At 39.3% G+C, this 15098-nt stretch overlaps 1 protein-coding gene across 7 annotated transcripts in view; it reads right to left on the bottom strand.

Moving 5' to 3' along the window:
• Positions 1-15098, bottom strand: part of LRRC4C (leucine rich repeat containing 4C) — a 1428975-nt gene that overhangs the window by 20350 nt on the left and 1393527 nt on the right. For 3 of the 7 annotated variants that reach the window (XM_027562627.1, XM_027562626.1, XM_027562632.1), the window contains one exon: positions 5892-5943. The exons of the other annotated variants lie outside the window; for them this stretch is intronic. The gene's annotated coding sequence lies outside the window, so the exon portion shown is untranslated. The remainder of the gene's footprint in view (positions 1-5891; positions 5944-15098) is intronic. 7 annotated transcript variants of the gene reach the window in all.

Below are 15098 nucleotides of genomic sequence, written 5' to 3'. Positions count from 1 at the left end.
CATTAGTTAGCTACTTTCTTCATGATTTAGATAGTGAAAATTACTTTTTGGTTATCTCTCCCACCATCTTTATTCCCTAAAGAGTGCACTTTAGAAAGAATAATCCAATTGAAAAACCACAATGGTGACAGGCATATCCCAATACAGATATTATAGTTGTGGGGTGACACCTCTAATGCAAGCCACTTAAATTTTCTGTACCCTTCTAAAAAGTGAAGACAGACTGTCTATGTCTTCCTATGCCACAGGAATACTGAAAGGATAAATTTATTCAAAAATAAGTATGCTGCTGCTGCTTCTGCCAAGTCGCTTCAGTCGTGTCCAACCCTGTGCAACCCCATAGACGGCAGCCCACCAGACTCCTCCGTCCCTGGGATTCTCCAGGCAAGAACACTGGAGTGGGTTACCATTTCCTTCTCCAATGCATGAAAGTGAAAAGTGAAAGTGAAGTCGCTCAGTCGTGTCCAACTCTTTGCGACCCCATGGACCGCAGCCTATCAGGCTTCTCCGTCCATGGGATTTTCCAGGCAAGAGTACTGGAGTAGGGTGCGATCACCTTCTCCAAAAAATAAGTATAACAAAGAGTAAAACCCACAAAATGAGGGTAATTATGATATGGTTGTAACCACACACTTTCCAGTTTTGTCTTTTAAGCTGTAGTTGCCACGTGAACAGAAACACAAGATGGATGGATATGTAGGCAAAAAAAAAAAACCACCAAAAAACCTCCAAGATCAGTAGCACTATCCACAGGCAAAATTTGGCCCACTACTTGTTTTTGTCAATAGAGTTTTATTGGAACACTGCCACACCCATTCATATCTGTATTTCCTATGGCTGCTTTCCTATTAATGTACCAAATTGTGTAGTTGTGCTAATCTATGGTTTGCAAAAAAAACCTATACAGCTTCAAAACACTTACTCTCTGACCCTCCATAGAAAGTTTGTTAATCCTGCTCTAGAGCACATGGAGGAATTCCTTTTCTTACATATTTTCCTCAACCCCAAAACTAACGGGATGATCTATGAGGGCATAAAAGAAAAAATATTAAACTTTCTATTTATCATTCACTGTCATGTAAGAAAGAAGAAAGAGATTAAGTTTCACTAATTTGGCAATAGTACCATGTGTCATGTAACTTTTGTGAGGAATCCTGAGCAGGAGAGGGGGTTCCACAACTCGGAGGAGTTTTCTATAGTGTCATTCTGTGTCCCTGTGGTTTTACTACATCGTGATGGACTGCTATCTCCATGTGTCTAGCTAAGTGACTTTGGGAATTATTTTATTTAGTTTTAACTAAACTAACACAAATTAGAGAAAGGAGCTTAAAGAAATTCTTCTATAGACAACACAGAATGAATATTCTGGTCATAAGGCAAGCAGAAGCACAGAACAAATAAAAATGGCAGAGCTAACATTTTTACCTCCTGGTAGGAGAAGGCAATGGCAACCCATTGCAGTACTCTTGCCTGGAAAATCCCATGGACGGAGGAGCCTGCAGTCCATGGGGTCGCTAGGAGTCAGACACGACTGAGTGACTTCACTTTCACTTTTCACTTTCATGCATTGGAGAAGGAAATGGCAACCTTCTACAGTGTTCTTGCCTGGAGAATCCAAGGGATGGGGGAGCCTGGTGGGCTGCCATCTGTGGGGTCGCACAGAGTCGGACACGACTGAAGAGACTTAGCAGCAGCAGCAGCAGCAGGAGCTCTCTGGAGCCATACAATGGTTATATTTCAAAGAAATATTTGTTCTGTTTAGTCTTGAATATGCACGTGTGCATGTGGGCCTATGTGAAGGGTAGGAGGAACAATCACTGAAACCCTGTCCCATCACTCTCCTGTCCTAGCTGGCTTCTTTAGCATTTTTTCTCCCCCTGCCCTTTTTAAACCAGCAATATTAAGACGCATTGCCCTACAAAATCAATGCCTCATTTATACCTAGAATTGAAGATTATATTTATGCATCCGCCTTTGGATCCTGGGAGAATGACCTAAAGACAGTCTGCAAGAGACAGACTTTGCAGTTACCACCTCCTCACCTTCCTTTCTTCTTTCCTGCTAAAACGTTCTCTCTCTCAACTCTGATTAGACGTGTGTGTGTGTTCAGTCATGTCCTACTCTTTTGCAGTCCCAGGTACTATAGACTACCAGGCTCCTCTGTCCATGGAATTTTCCAGTCAAGAATACTGGAATGAGTTGTCATTTCCTTCTCCAGGGGATCTTCCCAACCCTGGGATTGAACCTGAGTCTTTTGCATCTCCTGCATCGAAGGTGAACTTTTTTACCATTGAGCCACCTGGGAAGCCCATTGATTAGATAGGTAAGTTAGAACATGGGACTTCATGAACATGGGACCCAAATTAAGAATAATAGACTTCGAGAATTTTAATTATAAAAAGAAATCCTAGGGAACGAAGTCCAAACTCCATTTCCTCATTTACTATATGGAAACCTTGTCAATAACAACTCTAAATTTCACTTCTCCCAACCTATAAAAATGGATGCGATCTTATCTGCCTTTCCTTTCTCATTGGTATCAGCATAGCTTGAGATAGTTTATGAATTATGAAATAATTTAAAACTAGATGTATTACACAGTGTTAGGAGACTGATTGTTTTTTCACATTGTGTCCATACAAACAAAACAAATCAGAAAGTTGGGAGGGAGAGAAAAAGTAAAAAGCATAGCCCATAAATTTCTATATGGCTGACTCTCTGTGTACTTTACATGCACAGTTTTATTTAATCCTTATAAAAACTGCATGAAACAGATACTCTAGAGCTCTGTCACTTACCCCAAATTGCACAATTAGTAACTGACTTCAGGTCTAAGTCCACTCCTTTTCATCACTGCAATGGACGAATCCACTTTCTATTAGCTGTGCAACTTTTGGATACCTGACTCACTTTTTTGGCTGCTCATTTTCCTCATTTATAAAGCGATGAAGACAAGGACCGCTACTAAGGTATACTATCTGTATTAGCGTGTCTCATCCTAATAAAACCCCATTTCTTAAAAATGCTCATATTCATTCTGTCTTTGAGAAACTGAGACAGAATATTTATTTATTTTATTTTAAACTTTTTACTGTATATTGGAGTAAGACTTCCCTGATGGCTCAGACCATAAAGAATCTACCTGCTATACAGGAGGCCTGGGTGGGTTCAATCCCTGGTCAGAAAGATCCCCTGGAGAAGGGAATGACTATCCACTAGAGTATTCTTTCCTGGAGAATTCCATGGCCAGAGGAGCCTGGCGGGCTACAGTCTATGGGGTCATAGAGTTGGAGGCAACTGAGCAACTAACAAACAAACAATCAATTAGCAATTTTGTGATAGTTTCACATGAACAGCAGAGGGACTCAGCCATACACATACATGTGTCCATTCTGCTCTAAACTCCCCTCCCATCCAGGCTGCCACATAATACTGAAGAGAGTTCCCTGTGCTATACAGTAGGTTCTTATTTGTTATCCATTTTAAATGCATGTGTACACACCAATCCCAAACTTCCTAACAATCCCTCCTTCCCATCCTTCCCCCACTGATAATCATGAGTTCATTCTCCAAGTCTGTGAGTCTGTTTCTGAGACAGAGTATTGAAGCGCTATATGCAAGGTTGAGATCCAGACTGTGATGAAGCCTGAATTTCAACCACCTGCTCCAGTTTCATTTTCCACTCAGTCCATGGCCTGGCTATACATTTTGTGGCATTAACTAAGACAACCTAAAGGAAAGTACCTAGTCAATTCTCTGGCACAGTTACACAGTATATAGAATGTTTTGGTCTTTCTAAGTAAACTCCTCCTTTCTCTTGGAATATGATCAGCACAATGATTATATGTTCCATTTAGAAGAGTGAAAATGAGGACGGAAGAGAAACATCAGTCTGGGGTAACTAAATCAAGGAAAAACCATCGCTGGGGTATGAATGTGGACTGTGATATGTCGCCTGCAGACTTTCAACTGGCAGCTAAAGCTTTCTTCTTATAAGCATGCACCACTTCAGTAAACTTCACTCTCAATTCTTTTGTTTTTGAAGAAAAACATTTCCAGCTAATAACACAATTACACTTAAGTATCAGAGCTCATTTTAGTATTATTGCATTTGTTAAATCTAACTGAGTCCAAATTACTTCCTCATTGCTAATAAGAGAAAGGGGGGAGGAAGGTGGAGAGGGGGAGGGGACCGAGAGGGGAAGAGATGGTTGTGAAGGTTAAAGGAAAAGAAAGACATATACACAGAGGGGCAGAGAGAAACACAGAGCGCTATCAATGCTACATATAGCCTCAAGTCCAATAAATGTCAGTTAAATTCGCGGCCCATGGTTTCTATGGAAACCCTCTTAAGTTAAGAGTGGAACACAGACATTTTTGGACTGCAGTTCATAAGCTGTTTATTTAATTATGATGAAACATGACACTGTAAGACACAATACCATTATCATCCTCACAGTATTTAGAATTCAATGAATAAGTATGGCTAAATAAAAAAGTTGTGTTTTTTTTTTTTATCATTAGCTTCATATGAGTTGCAGGCAAATTAAATGCACCTTGTTTTTCTAGGACTTCACACGTTATTTCCTGCAGGCGAACCCCAAATTAGCCAAATGACATTCGTTAAGAGGGAGTTCTTTGGAGGCTTCATGCCAATTACCCCCTCCCCCATATCCAGCAAACAAAACCAAGGTCACAGCATATTTTCAATTAAACCCAGGATGGCACCAAAGTGCAGCACAGCTGGAAGAGCAAGCACATTATTACCCCATAGATCATTTGTGAGCAATGAATAGGTCTCTGGTGTTTTTCTGTTTTACAGGCATTTGAATATAAAAATAAAGAAAATAGCTTCAGATTAGTTTCTGCTTTCCAAAATAAACAACCACTTTGAGGGCATTATTCCTGGTGGTCTGGCAAAGAATGACTGGAAGCCATGACTTTTCTGTATCTGATGGTTGGAAGAGGTTTGCTGAGACTTTAATTAGGCAGCAGGGAACCATATGAGTGAGGGACTCATTCATATCTTTGTTCTTTCAGTAAACAAGTACCTGATGTCCACCTACTATGTGTCAGGCCCTGTGGCTGGAACAAGGGAGGCAAGAAGACTAAACTCAAGCTTCATTATGGATTTTATTGTATTTATATTTATCAACAACATTAATTTTGTTGATAAATATTTGTAGAGGGTCAACTATGGCTCATAGACATTAGACTAAGTAGATAAATAAATCCAGGATCCTGCTTTATAGGAGATCACAGTATAATGAAGACAAAAATACACATGATCCTAAGTCTTAAAGCAAGGAGGCAGTATTTCTGCCTCCTGCCTCCTGATCTTCTTTCTCTATTATGTAGAAATACCATCCACAGATGCCGTGGGGCAGTAGAAGGTAAATGTGTTTATGTGAATGGCATCACTGGGTGGTGGAGGGTGGAGAGGGGAGGAGGAGCTTCAGGAATATTTCCAGAAGAGAACCACATTTCCAGCTCTGTCTATGCGCAGTGGCCCTGAGATCATCTTTAGCCCATAAAATATAACTGAAGGGAGAGGTGCTCACAAGAGAAAGGAATCCCAAGGAGAGCCATCTCTGGCGTCAAGCTGGGACCATGAAGGCCATTTCTAAAGTGACAAAGAGAAATTTGCAAATGTGACTCAGTGACTCTGTCTTTTCCACTCTCTTGAAGCCTGTTGTGTTTTTCTTTTTTTTTTTTTTTGCAATTCAGTAGTGGTTTGCAGTAGCTAGGCTTCCCACAAGTTGCTCATGCTGCAGCAAAGCCAGTCTTTGGCTGTTATTGGATTTGACAGTGTATAATGAGCCACTTCACATTAGCTGCTGCTGTAGTGTTCAGCATATTGTGGCAAAGATTTAGCATGAATCATCACCCACCTAGCTCTCCATTGTGGCCTCCGTGCTGTAAACAGGCAGTGTGTTTGCCAATCTACGAGGGGGAAAAAGCATCCATTAGAATAATTCAGCACATTTCTCGATCTGCTGTTCCCCCCATCACCACAGACAACACTGGTGACAATATTTATTAAATTGCCACTGTATTTTTACATTCTTCTGGGCAAAAAGCCAAGGCAGCTATTTTAACCACTGGCCATTTTGAACAATGCATTGTTTAATGCCAATAAAAAAAACACATTTAGAGTTGGAAGATCTGTTGTCTATACTTGGTTCTGACTTATTAGATGTACAACCTGAAGCAAGTCACATTTTCTCTCTGATCCTCCATCCTGTTCAGAACCACCTCTTCAGATCAAATGAGATCATGTCTTTTGAAGATGGATAGGAAATAGTTAAAGAGATACTCTGAAATATTAAAATCAAATGGGCTGTTAAGAGTTTGACATAGGCAACTGCTGCAAACTCTAACTGGGATATTTTCTACATCCCCAAGCAAGAGAGATACTAACATTTCTTCCTCCTGTGCATCCCTCATCTACCACTACTCCCTTCCCAACACTCCTGTGACAATGGTAAATCAAAAATTAGAATCAAAGATAGAGGGTCACACAGTACTTGGAGCAAAGAAATACAAAGGAATAGAGCTGGCATTTTGCAAAGTATAGTGAAGTAAACTAAATGATTTCGAATACCAACAAATTATAAATCTTTCTAGCCCAAACTTCACCATACAGTTGGTACAAACTGGAAACAACTAGAAAATGCAGATGGAAGAAATCCATGAAATTAGCAATCAAGATCAAGGGACTGACACGAATATTGAAATCACCAAGAATTATATCAGGAGGAGGGCTGAAGAGAGCATCAGGGAGGCAGATGTTAAAATCATCAAGGAATAAAGAGGAGGGAAGACTGGATTTGTGGTTGGTTCCAACAAGGAAGCATTAGCAGCTGTTTGGTCTGATGGTGTAAGCTTCAAAGCTGGGCATTTTGCTATATTAGAGAGTTTTGTTTGGAACAGATAATGTAAGTAAAAGAGCTTCTCAAACTTCTCAAATAGTATTATTACTGTATAAGTAAAAGTGAATATGATTAACATTTATTTCAGAGATGCTATGTGGACTTTATATCATTGGTTTTGCAAAACACGTAACTCAGACTTACAGGAAGTTTCCCTAAATCCCATGGTTTCAGGAACCATTAACAATACTTCAGTAGGAAATATGAAATTTGAGTTAGAAGGTAACATGCCTGGTATTTATAACAATGTGAGAGTAAGGCAGTGGGTAGGAATGAGTATGTGTAGAGAGGGCAACAAAGAGTTGGGAGTCAAAGCTGTGTTTATTACTAAATCCAGTGGCTGATTCTTAGTTTTCAGCTAGGTGAAAATTAGCAACATTTGACATAAGTGACTTTTCTGTCCTTCCTGAAACACTCTCTGCACTTGACTCCTAGGAAACTGCTCTCTCTCTCCCCTACCTCTTTGTTTACTCTGCTCAAATTCCATTGCTAGATCTGGGGCTTCTAAACGTTGGAGTGTACCAGGGCTCTGTTAGTGAGCCTCTCTGTCTAAGTGATTCTCTAAGTGAATCCTACAGTGAGTTTAGAAATCATCTACAAACTGAACACTGCCAAACATTTATCTCCAGCTGGCAATGTAGACTTGTAGTATATGTCTATAACTGCTAATGCAAGACTTCCACTTGAAGGCACCAAAAGTCAACCTGTCAAAAAATACAACTCTTGATTCCAATTCAACCCCTATCCCTAACAAAGACTTTTCTAACAGCAACTCCATTCACTCATGCCTTCCAAAAAAAAAAAAAAATTAACCCCTTACCGAGTGCCAAACAATGGTTCCAGGGAACCATCCTTGTAAGAGCTCAGGACAAAGTCCCCTTGACACTTTATTTTTCGGTCTCATCCCCAATTTTTCATCCTATTATTTCTATATCTTATTACCTTTACAGCCTATTGCCTATACAGTGGAAATTCTGGTTATCAAGAGTCTTGGCACTTCTCACCTCCACTGCTGCATATTAGTCCGTTATAATTGGATGATTTCAACAACCTGTTTCAATATTTGGTTTCTTTGCTTCTGTTCTTGCCCCTCTTCAGTCTTTTCTCCACATTGTAGAGAGATCCTATCAAAATGAAAGTCAGATCACGTTCGATCTTCTGCTCAGTGCTCAATGGCTTCTGATGTCGCTCAATATTACAGGGCTTCCAGTGGCCTAAGGGGCCATTTAGAGTTTCATTCTGCATCTCTCCTTCTTTAATCCTATCTTGCTACCACTATCACCTTACTCATTTCACTCTGGACACACAGCTTCCTTGTTTTGCTATTGTTGTTGTTGTTAGGTCGTGCCTCATGCTTTGTGATCCCCATGGGCTGTAGCCCACTCCCTGGCTATTCTGTCCACGGGATTTTCCAGGCAAGAATACCAGAGTGGGTTGCCATACCCTCCTCCAGGGGATCTTTCCAACCCAGGGATCGAACCTACATCTCTTATGTCTCCTGCATTGGCAGACAGCTTCTTTATCATTAGCGCTACCTCTAAACACTTGGAGAGTGGCTAAAAATTTACCCACTTTTATGAAATGATTATCTGGTGTTGAATGTGGTGCACATCCCTAAATATGTGATCATGGAAAATATAAATCAAGATGGTAAACCATTTACTTTTTACATATCACCATGGAAACAAGATTGGAAATAAGAAAGATGGTTATGAGAATGGTAACTTTTGTTTCTATTATTCATCACAGATTAGAACATCTTCTCACATATATTATCATATCAGACCTTCATAATTATGGAAAGTACACAGAAATGATTATACTTTGTTTTTCATTTTTCAGATGAGATGTTAACATTTAAGGAAGTTAAGTAATGTTATCAAGTTTAAAAAGCTAACATATAGTAGCTATTGATATAGGAAGTTAAATCTTTGGAGCCCTAGACTAGTGCTCTGCCCAATATATGTTTTTAACATGAATATATTAAGGGAGGGAAGAAGCTACTTATGCTGTGAGTTCTTCCAACATTCTCAAAATTCATAGGAAACTGCTTTTTTTGTTCCTTGAACAGATTTCACTATTACTTCCATATGAAGAAAATGAAAAGAACATTTATTGAGCAATTATCAACTTTCATGTTAGTCATCCACATTGCACTTACTTGTCTTTCTGCATCATTAGACTACGTGTCCTAATGCGACAGGCACTATATCCCATTTTATGTGCATGCACAACCCAGTTACTGCCACATAGTGTGCATTCAATAAGTATTTCCTAAATAAGTGGATGAAAGAGCTTAGTTGGTTATATACAAAAAAAAAAAAAAAAAAAAAAACAGTGGTGAAAGTACATCCTGAATCTAAATCACTTAATTAATCAGCACAATTAGAGCAAACCTCAAAAAGTTGCTGTTTCATAATCAAAACCTGTTGACATCAACAATTTCATATAGTCCAAGCTAATATTGATAGTTCCCAAAGATGAACAATAATTTCGGAAATACTCAGTTTCCCAATCAAATTTCTGAAATGTATGGAAATCCTCTTCAGTTTACTTCTTATTGTAAAAACGTTTATGTACCAAAAAAGAGCCAATACTTTGATTTTGGTGGAAAGTCTTCTAGCTTAAAACATTCAATTTGTGAATGGGTAATTAAAATAAAACCAGAATAAGCACATTCAGTACTGAGATATAAAGAGGTCATGTCTACTGATTATCTGTATCAGGTCCACAAACACAGAGCAGAAAAGTCAACCACTTGCTCTGCCGTAACCCTAAATCCAGTGGTACAGGCATTGATACATCAAGGTATTCATGCTATTTTCTCTTAACATTGCTGCTCAAATACTATGACTTCTCATAGTTCTGTTGTGACTTCCTCCTTTGTTATTTGACTTTTCCATGGAGAGAATTAACGATTTGCTCATCATTTTTTCCCCACAGTATTCTCTTCATTATACCATCTGTAAGCTTGGGAAAATCAAGACCATCTTCTATTAACTAGTACATGGCCACTACAAAACACTGTTCTGGCCATGCACAGGAAATAACTCTTACTTAGAATGAAGTACCTGAAGGATATACATGGATGTGAATCTATATGCTACATAAAAGTTTTTTTTGGCTCCTAGTGGTATCCTCATTTCACTTTGGAGATCAAGATGTGTGGGAGTAAGAGATGGTACATACTAAAGTGTCTTTGATTTTCAAATCACAGCCTTCTGCTGTAACTGATCTAAATTCCTGGTCGGAAAGGACACAGGATACTTGTGGTCTGCGTAAGTGTGGCATTTATCTTCATGAGTGCAGTAATCAAGAATGGACCAGGATTGGTACAGTCATGAGTGACTTATCCCATTTCCCCTCACAAATGAGGATAAATGACACAAAACATCAGCACCCATGCATTCTATATATTTTCCCGCATTTATGTCTACAGATGCAAACATAGAGAAGGTCTTTTCAAAGCCTGATTTTTTTTTTACTTTATTTTCAAATATTCAGCTAACAAGAACAATGGAGAACTTGTGGGAAAGTCATAAGGGATGAAAAATGCTGAAATCACTTTTATAAGTTATGCCGCTGGAGAGGACACCTCAAGAGATCCTATCTCTGGAAACTCTAAAATGACTGTAAGCCTCAAAATAGGATTTCCATGGGTCTCTGGATGCTGTCATTAAGATAATGCTGTGAGAAAGTCACAAAGGCCCCCCAAGAATACTTTACTAGAGCACTCACCAACCTGTAGGAAATTCACAAAGATGGTGGTTTCAACAGAGTGACTTCTAAGACCTCCTATGTGTATAACAGAAAGTGCTACTGGTTTACTTTATTCTCATAGGACATTCATTATCCTCAGAAAATAAGCATTACTTAATTTCTGAATTGGACTAGGATATCCTCATTGAGCTTTTTAGTTGCCGGTAAGATGGATAGGGTACAGAAGGCTGAATAATGGCACTATCCAGGATCTTCTCTGTGCCTAACCCCATAGCCAGATAATGTGGGGACTCAGTGTGAGCCCTGCCCTGTGGGGTATGGGGTTTTCTACATAACTATGCTGTAGCACCATTGAGAGCATACTGGATCATTTTAAGTTCTTGCATTCAAATGTAAGCATGTATTAAGGAAATTTAAACCTAATCAGGATCTCTCCCTGTTAGGAAAAATCTTCTTCCCTAGAGTTAGTTCACTAGAAAATTATTATTCCCAGCTAATCAGAAGGCCAAGTCTCTTCTCTTCCAAAGCAGTTGGGAATCGCAGTTTTACCTCTGGTTACCCATATCTAACTTATTTCCAATGTTGTTAGTCTTTAGGATCATTTAATGATAGGTGGTGGACCTCCACCAATAGGCAGAACAGATCCCAACCATCTTCTCCAGTCTAATTCTCATACTTGGCCTGATGACATCATTTTTTCAAATTCATCTTTGATCCTATGCTCCAGTAGATTACACTCTATTCTCGAATTACTTTGGGAAATGTTACCAATTTTATCCCAAGTCCATTCCTCCATATTTATTTGCAACCTCTTACAGGGACTCTTGTCTTTGTTATTATAAAATATTCAAGAGCTGAGGCCCTCAGTGACTAAGGGTCTGGCTTGTTCTTTACATTTCTAGATACCCCAAATTACCAACTTAATCCCCTCCAGCACTGATAGGTTTTCTGTTAGGTATCTCATTCAACATGAATTGAATGCTTCCTAAATAGCAAGGATGATTCTAGACATTTAGAATTCTGCAGTGAGTCAGAAAGTGACAAAGGTCTTGCTTCATAGAGCTTGCTTCTGAGGGTTTAGACAGATAATATAAACAAACCAGAAAAGATCAGATAGAGATGAGTACTGAGATGAAAATTTAAGAGTGATGAGTCAAGGAATGACTGATAGGAAATATTACATGGATTTGGTCTAGGAAGACCCCCTCTGAAAAAGAGACATTAAACTTTAAGAATGGCAAGAAAGAACTCAGACATAAATATATATATAGGAGAAAAATATTCCAGGCAAAGAGAAGAGCTAACATAAATTCTCCAAGTTTGAGGAAGTGCTATAGTCTAAATGTTTGTGTCCACCACTTACCCAAATTCATATGTTAAATGCTAATAACCGTGATGATATTAGGACATGGCACCTTTGGAAGGTGATTAGGTCATAAGGATGGGGCCTTCATGAATGGGATTAGTGCCCTTATAAAAGAGGCTCCAGAGAGACCCCTAGCCCTTTCCTCATTCGAGGATACAATGAGGAGTCTGCAACTAGGAGGAGGGCCTTTACCCGACCACACTGGCAAACCAAACCTGTCTCTGACTTCTGGTCTCCAGAAGTATGAGAAATAAGTTCTGATGCTTATAAGATATCCAATCTGTGGTATTTTGTTATAGCAGTCCAACATGCTTCCAACAAGAAGCATGTTGTACTTAAAACATAATAAGGGGAAATATAGGCTAGTCTAGTAGGAAGAAAGTGAGAAAGCAGAAGAGTAAGAGATGTGAATGAGGAGTATAATAGTTTCCTTTGGTTTCCATAATTATCACAAAAATGATGTCATAAAACAACATAAATTGATTATTTCCCAGCAATTGAAGTCAGAAGTCTGAAATTAAGAAATCAGCAGGATTCTCCAAAAACTTTAGGGGAGAATTCTACTTTGCCTCTCCCAGCTCTGGTGGCTCCAGATATTCCTGGTCTATGACTACACAATTCCAACCACTGCCTCAGTCTTCACAGGGCCTGCTTGTCTTCTCCATGTGTCTCTTGTATGAGTGTCTCTTATAAAGACATAGGTCATTGTATTTAGGCCCACCTGGATAATCCAGGATGACCTCATTGCAAGATACTCAATTACATATGCAAAGGTCATTTTTTTCAAATAAGGTCACATCTGCAGGTTCTGGATCTTAAGATGTGAGCACATCTTTTAGGGAGCCAACATTCAGTTCATTATAGAACATTAGCCCTGGGAAAGAGTCCACCTGCAATGCAGGAGACCCCAGTTCTATTCCTGGGTTGGGAAGATTCCCTGGAGAAGGAATAGGCTACCCACTCCAGTATTCTTGCCTGGAGAATTCCATGGACAGAGGAGCCTGGTAATCTACAGTCCATGGGATCACAAAGAGTAAGACACGACTGAACGACTAACACTTCAGTTGGTAAGCCTGGTAGGTCAGGAAAGCAATTTCTTTGTATACTATATGCAGTGTCAAGCTCTTGCAGAGTTCCACGATGGAAAATAATACAGCCTTATTTGATTTTTAAACTATCACACTTCTAGCACGAGAACAGACTGAAGTCACAAGTAGTAGGTCAGTAGTACATGTGAGAGATGGCTTGATCTAGAGTGGCAGCAGAATATAGAGAATTAGATAATTAAGGCTTTTTCCTGGAAGGTAATGTCAAGAACATTTGTCTAGGGATATGGGGATGACAGGAAAAGAAACCAAAAATTTGCCTTCTGCCACCTTCCAAGGTAGCAGTCCAAACAGCAGCTGTTCTGATCTCCCCACCACCATGCTCCACATGCTTGTGAGAGCATTTGTGTCAAGAGAGCACTTCCACTTCCCTAGCTATTCTTAGACCTTTGAAAATATTATCATCTTTCCTAGTCTGGCCCTTGTCCTAGTCCTTATGGCTGGTTGGGCCTCATCTCATTTTACTTCAAGCAGGTGTCCTGCCCAGTGACCAGTCTTGCTTTATTTATTTATGTGTTTATTGATATAGGTATTTTATTTATTTATTTAGACCCATCTTGTGTCAAAACAAGACTGTTCCAGTTCTTTCCCATTGCAGCTCAGTACCCTGGGCATCCAAGAAGAACCTCGGTGATTTGATTATAACCTGAAAATAGTATACCATTCAGCTTATGTCCAGGAATGTCAGAGATTCCGCATTTTCTTCAGGTTAAGCTGGCACTCTGGGTACAAGTCTAACAAAGTTTCAGAACCTAACTACAACAGTTACCACCTCTGTCACCTGCCTGTATTCCATATGTAACTTCTACAGAACTATAGTATCCAGATTATCTTTTTTACTTTGGGGACCTCTTCTGAATACACAAAGAGATTGACTTAATCAAAATACTACCCATTTTTATGGTAATGTCTTTTGAAGAAAGGATAATTTCAATCAACTATGACATCTCCCTGGTTAAGTTGAAGTTCTGCTAGACTAGACTGAAATTTAGGGTATCTGAGTAATTCAATACAGATAGAGAAAGGAGATGGCAATTGTGCTGTGGTTCATAAAGTTAAGTCCCTGGATAAAGGCCACATCTTCATATTGAGTGAGCCATTTGATAGAATGTAAATAGAAGCCTAGAATATTCTCTTGGATTCTGGGGGAGAAACAAAGCAACATAAAACCCTTGTCCTTATTCTGTATATTTAGCTGTTCCAATATAAGCTGTTCCTAGAAGCTATTCCAGAGCATCTGCATAATATTGTTTCTGGTAAGTGCCTCTCAAGCTTATTTCTAAATAAGTTCCTTTTTTTTTTTCAGAAATATTTCAACATCAAAAGCTACATGCACCTGAAACTAAATGTTCAATTTATCGGTTACAGGTTGTGAGATATTCTTTTGCCTCTTAAGAGCAAAAGAAAATTTAGGATTTGGTATTCCAAAACTAACAGTTGTTAGAAATAACCTTACCAGACCAAGCTTAAAACCTACCAAGAGAATATATCTCTGGCACGTGGTATCTGGCAGCAATGAAAAGGAACTGCTGCTGTCTGGCTCTGAATTAGAACATTTGTGCATCTGAGAGATCTTTCCTATGATCCATCAAAGTGGCAATTGTTTAGAAATACAGGTCACCAGGGACTTCCCTCATGGTTCAGGGGTTAAGAATGTGCCTTGCAGGGCAGGGCATGTAGGTTCAATTCCTGGTAGGGGAACTAAGATCCCACCTGAGGCAGAACAACTAGGCCCGTACTCCACAACTAGGGAGCCCATGTGCCACAACTACTGAGCCTGCGTGTTAAAACTAGAGAGCTCTGTATGCTGCAACAGAAGATTCCGTGTGCTGCAGCTGGAACCCACTGCAGCAAAGTACATAAAATACTTTCAAAAACAAAGAAAAGAAAAAGTACAGGTCACCAATTTAATACCTATCAGCATGTGGGAAAATGTAGATTCAGTCCTATTATGTTGGGGCTATTTAAATGAGA

The sequence above is a fragment of the Bos indicus x Bos taurus genome, chromosome 15, assembly GCF_003369695.1.
Source record: "Bos indicus x Bos taurus breed Angus x Brahman F1 hybrid chromosome 15, Bos_hybrid_MaternalHap_v2.0, whole genome shotgun sequence".
NCBI classification, from domain to species: domain Eukaryota; kingdom Metazoa; phylum Chordata; class Mammalia; order Artiodactyla; family Bovidae; genus Bos; species Bos indicus x Bos taurus.
The sequence above is the reverse complement of the archived record's forward strand: the minus strand, read 5'-3'. Positions and strand labels throughout refer to the sequence as shown.